Here is a 6,024-nt window from a genome sequence, read left to right as displayed (position 1 = left end):
GCCCTCTTCTCATACAGATCTCTTACAGTGGGGCCTACTGTGTGTCTCGTGCGCATACGAGGTGGACACTGCCACCTTTATCATATAAGAGAAATGGACTCCGAAAGGAAGCACCTTGCTGAATGACACAGATGGCACAAAGACTCAGACTCCAAGTATTTTCAAAATATTTTGTTACTTTTATGTGTATGAGTGTTTTGCCTGTGTGCATATAAGTGCACCACGTGTGCACATGCCAGAAGAGGGCATTAGATCCCTTAGAACTGGAGTTAAGGACAGTTGTTAACTGCTATGTGGGTGCTGGGAATCAAACCTGGGTTTTCTGCAAGAGCAAACAGTGCTCTTAACCTCTGAGCCATCTTTCCAGTCCCTCAAAGCGTTTTGAAAATAAAATTTGTCCATTCATGAGAAGGATCTGCATGGAGATCTGTGCTTTAGAAAGATCACTCACAAGGCAGTCAGTATTTTAAATTAATTCATTTGTTGTTTTTTGTTGTCATTATTTCAGATGGTCCTGGCTGGCCTGGTACTTGCTATGTAGACCACATTGGTTTCCAACTTAAAACAATCCTCCTGTCTCTGCTTCCCAAGTGCTGGGATCACAAATATAAGCCATCACACCAAGCTAGAGTCAGTATTTGAGGGGGAAAAAAATCCCATCATACTGTCAAGTTACTGAGCGTACTATTAGTTGAGGTGTGAGGGAACCAGTTTTCTTCTTAATGGTTGATGATACCATGTGCCCAGCAATCACATGTCTTACGTCAGTGTTGGGCAGATGTCTGGTTAGGGAGTCTGTGAGTTTCAAGAAAGGCTCAAAGTGTCATTTGTTTTGAAAACTAGAATCGGATGGGGCACACACGCCCTTACCTGTCCACTTATTTACTTTGGTTGCTGTCGCTGGCTGCTTTCTTCTTTTTTTCTTTTTCTTTTTGTACTGGGAATTGAATCCAACACTTTCTGCTACACAAATACTCTACCACAGAATTATATTTCAGCCAGTCTTAATTTGTTAAAAACTTGTGTGGGGCTGAAGAGACGGCTTAACAATTAAGAGCACTGGTTTCTCTTGCAGAGGACTGGGTTTGGTTCCCTGCACCCACATAGCAGCTAACAACCATCCTTAACTCCAGTTCCAGGAGATCTGATGCCCTCTTCTGAGCTCTGTGGGCATTGTGTGACACGGTTGCACTTACATACATGCTGGCAAGACACTCGAGCACATTAAATAAATAAATAAGTAAATAAAAATTACATTTATTTACTTATTTGTGTGTATGTGTGTGTATATTCATATGTGAGTACATGTGTAGTACAGAGAACAACTTTTAGTTCTCTCCTTCTACCATGTAGGTCCCAGAGACTGACCTCAGGTCATCAGTCTTGGCAGAAAGCACCTTTTCTCACTGAGACATTTTGCTGGCCCCTTTCTTAATTTTTATTTTGCAACAGGGTCTTACAAAGTTGTGGAGGCTGGCCTTGAATTCTTTCTGTAGCTCAGGCAGGACTCAAACTCATGATCTTCCTGCCTTATCTCTCAGGTAGCTGAGATTACAGATGTGCCCCACTACGTGGGATGCTGTGACTGTGACTGCTTCCCTCACTTTCCGCCCCTTTTAACATTTCGCTGAAAACATTTCATTGGCTTTGAATAGACCTTATATTCCAGGAAAAAGGACCCTATGACACTTCTGCTGAACCAACCATGGCCTCTTCTTTGCAGATTCTGAGTCTGGCCCCAGTCAGTGAAGCCAGACCTGTGCTTCCTATCTGAGATGCTACAACCTGCCTGAGATGCACCACACAGAGATCCAGGCTGTGGACCAATGCCCAGGTCAGAGCTGACACCCAGATCAGTATGTCCTCGTTCTCCAAGCCAACAATTCTAGTAGTGGGGAGTTATTTTCCCTTAACCCAAACTCCTGCACTTTTAGAACTTTCTCTAGGATTTCTTTAACCGTGGTCCACACACTATGCAAAATATTTCATCTGGACTGAAATCTTCTCATTTCTCCAGATGCTGAAGAACCTGAGTGTGCTTGGCTCTGGGAAGTGCAGGGATCTGGCCTGTGAACTGCCCCAGCACCTGTGGGGTAGGTCCGTCTGTCTTTACTCTCCCCATACTAAATTGGAGGATGGAAGTACCTGTATGAGCTCTCATTTTTACCAAGTTTCCTGCCTGGCTGTGCCACTTTATTTATTTTTTAATTTCAAGTTAGTAAAATCTTCCTGACATGTAACACAAAGAGTTTTTATCAGTTACTATAGTTGGCATAAAAAATTGTGACAAATTTAGCAGCTTAGCTAAGACAAATTTACTAACTTTCCATGGGTCAGTCTGTCAGTTCTTTGTCCTTTAAAGTCATATATTTCACATACAAAAGCCATCACCTCTTCTCAAGGTCCTCAAAATTCCCAGTTTATTATCCTACCGAGTCAAAGTCTAGAATCTAATCTAACTCATCCACTCGGTTGTCCCAAATCTCATTAAGTCATCTAAATTAGGAACAGGCAGAGAAGGAGATATCCTGGGACAAAGCTCTCTCCATTTGTGGACCAGTGAAACTGAAGGAAACAAATGACCTGCTCTTGAAATAGCACAGTAGGACAGACGTGGGAAAGAACATGCCAGAACAATGACAGATCCTAGCTCCAAAACAGAGAAAATTAAGAGCAGAAAAGCATCACTGGGATTTGAGTAATTTACAGACATATCTCAGAAAACTCCGGTTTCAAGGTCTAGCTATATTTGAAGCACATGGAACTGACCACTCAGTGTTTTTGTCTGTCTTTTTTTAAGACATGTGGCTGGAGACATGGTCCAGTGGTTAAGGCACTGGCTGCTCCTGCAGAGGACCTGGGATCTGTTCCCAGCACCCCACAACTGTCTGTAACTCCAGTTACAGGGGGTCTGATGTCCTCTTCTGGCCTCCATGTGCACTCACATACATGTATCTGACTTATACATCTGAAATAATAACAAATAAATCTTAAACAAACAGAAAGAGGACTCCCTGGGGTAGGGACAGTGGTATGAATCATGTATTTGTGGACATCTTCACAGTGGTAGCAGGTTACAAAATTTATCTGCAATGAGGAACATTTTTGGAAAATTGGTTAAAAATCTCTTTGGGAAAAAGGAGATTTGTATTCTCATCATGACTTTGGATATAGTCGGCAAAACCACCATATATCTTGTACAAATTGAAGCCGGGCAAGATTGTGTCAGTCATCCCATTAGCAGGTTCACTGTGGGGAGAACATAGAAACAATACTCTAGAATGTTGGTGCCAGGACAAAAATCAGACCTTTGTGGTGATACTATTTCCAGAACACCCAAGGTCTGATTTTTGTGGTTGACAGTAATTACAGAGGGCAGATCAGTGAGGCCTGGGAGGAACCAACCAGGCTGTTTGCAAATGTGCTCAGAGAGGCAGTTTTATTGGTATTAGAAATAAACAGGATCGTCCTAAGGCTATGAACACAGCAGAGATCACAGACAAGCTCAGCGTATATTCCCTTCACCAGAGAAACTGGTTCATTCAGGCCACCTACGCCAGCAGTGGAGATGGGCTTTACAAAGGCCTGGACTGGCTCTCCAGCCAGCTCAGAACCCAGCAGTGATCCGAAGCAATCCATTTCCCATGCATTGAAGCAAAGCCATCTGGCCTTTGCTCTGTGTGTGTGTGTGTGTGTGTGTGTGTGTGTGTGTGTGTGTGGCCTATGGGACTGTGTTGTTGGGAGTGGGGTTGGCTTCCTCACACTGTGCCTTATACATGCTACACACATGTGGCATTCACTCACACAGACACCACACATACACATACATAAAAATAATAGCTGGAGAGATGACTCTGAGATTAAGAGTGCCTGCTGCTCTTACAGAGGTTCCCAGCATTCACATATGTAGTTCACAACCACCTGTAACTCCAGCTCCAGGGGATTCAACACCCTCTTCTGGCCTCCACGGGGACCATGTGCACCTACCCACACACAGATGTACACACATACACATCATTAAAAATTTTATAAATTGAAAAAATATTAAAAATAAATATTTGATAATAAGTCACATTAAAGAGAAGAGGAATAGGAGTAAATTTTAATGAAAGTAAACCCTTGTTCATTGGTAAAAATAAGGTTATACTAGAAACAAGTTTGTACCATCATCATAAATGGATATATGGCTGGGTGTGGTGGCATACGCCTTTGATCCCAGCAGGTGGAGTTTGAGGGCAGCTTGGTCTACATAGCGAGTTCCAGGCCAACCAGGGTTACATAGTGAGATCCTGTCTCAAAATAAACAAATCAGCTCTGCTTCCTTAGGCTGCACAACCTGCCAGAGTCTCTCCTGGGAGCCCTCTAGGCCTGGTCCCAACCTCACCTCCCCCTGCTTCCCTGGGCTGCACAACCCACCAGCCTCTTTCCTGGACACTGGGGCTGACCTCTCAGCCTGGAACCACCACTACTTCTTGATCCTTTCCATCCAGACCAACCCAGTTCCTTCCTGTGGTCCCCAGGAGCCCTCTGGGCCTGGTCCTGCCTTTACCTCCCTCTCCTTCCCTGGGCTGCACAACCCCCCAGCCTCTATCCTGGGTAAGTCCATCGGTGCCCCACCATGTCTTGACTCCCCCAGCCTCATTCAACCTCCCACCTCCCCCACCCTGTCTCTCCTCCTTGCCCGGGTACTGGCCCGTTTCTTGTCTTGGCACCCCAGACACCAGGGCTGACCTCTCTGCTTACAGCCACCACTGCTTCCTGATCCTTTGCATCCAGACCAACCCAGTTCCTCCCTGCAGTCCCCAGGAGCCCTTGGGGCCTCTTCTTGTCCCCACCTCCTTTTACATTCCTGGGTGGCATGGCCACAAGCTGCCCAAGACCAGCATCTTTCCTGGGCTCTGCTCCCAGGCCAGTAAAACCCCCAAATTCCTGAGGACAATATCTTTCCTGGAGGGATCCAGACATTAGGAGAAAGCCTGAGAACATATAATCCTCATCTGACTTGGGCCTCTGTGGGAACTCCTGAAGACAACAGCAATGTGGCCACTCCAATATAAAATTAAAAGAGAGAACCAGAAGCTTAGACAAACCAGCTTTTCACACCCAAAAGTAAACCACAAAGGCACATAAAGTTTACAAAAAGAAGCAGACCTAAACTTGAAGGCTTGAGTCTCACACAAGAATCAGAAACTACAAAAGAAATTCACATGTCAAAATCACAGAGAAAAAATAATAACATGAAAAACCAAAATAACATATCCCCACCAAATACCAATAGTTCTCTAGATGAATACAATGAGAACCCCCTAGAGATATATGCAGGACATGGAACTCAAAAGAATGGTTATAAACATCATAAAAGAATGCAGTGAATTTAAAGAACACACAAAGGAATCAAAGAACTGAAAGAAGATAGGGATAAACTTCTGAATGAATTCAGAAAAGAGCTAGAAATATTGAAGAATACTCAGGCTGAAATAAAGAATGAAGTGAAACACTCCATAAGCCAATTAGAAACGACAGGAGAAAGCCTCACCAATAGGATGAATGAAATGGAAAACAGACTATCAAGACTGGAAGATAAAGTTGACGAACAAGACCACTCAAGCAAAGATTGTGAAAAATGTAAGAAAGCACAAGAATGGAATATGCAGGAATTGTGTGACACCATAAAAAGACCAAAATTATGATTCATAGGCATACAGGAAGAGGAAGAATCCCAAGATAATGGCATGGACCAGATCCTCAACAGAATCATAGAAGAAAATTTCCCAAAATTAAAGAATGACATGCCCATACAAATACAAGAAGCATATAGAACACCAAAGAGACAGGACCAGAAAAGAAACTCTCCACGGCACATCATAGTAAAAACACTAAATGCACAGAGCAAAGAGACAACAATGAAAGCTGCAAAAGAAAAACAAGTCACATATGAAGGAAAACCCATTAGGATTACAGCTGACTTTTCAATGCAAACTATGAAAGCCAGAAGAGACTGGACCAAAGTATTCCCAGTTTTAA

At 43.5% G+C, this 6,024-nt stretch overlaps 1 pseudogene; it reads left to right on the top strand.

Moving 5' to 3' along the window:
* Positions 1-3,092: 3,092 nt before the first annotated feature.
* LOC103733037 lies at positions 3,093-3,624 on the top strand (annotated as a pseudogene).
* The last annotated feature ends 2,400 nt before the right edge of the window (positions 3,625-6,024 follow it).

This window comes from Nannospalax galili, unplaced genomic scaffold, assembly GCF_000622305.1.
Source record: "Nannospalax galili isolate Female #2095 unplaced genomic scaffold, S.galili_v1.0 scaffold735, whole genome shotgun sequence".
Classification (NCBI taxonomy): Eukaryota; Metazoa; Chordata; class Mammalia; order Rodentia; family Spalacidae; genus Nannospalax; species Nannospalax galili.
This window is presented reverse-complemented; position numbering and strand designations above follow the sequence as displayed.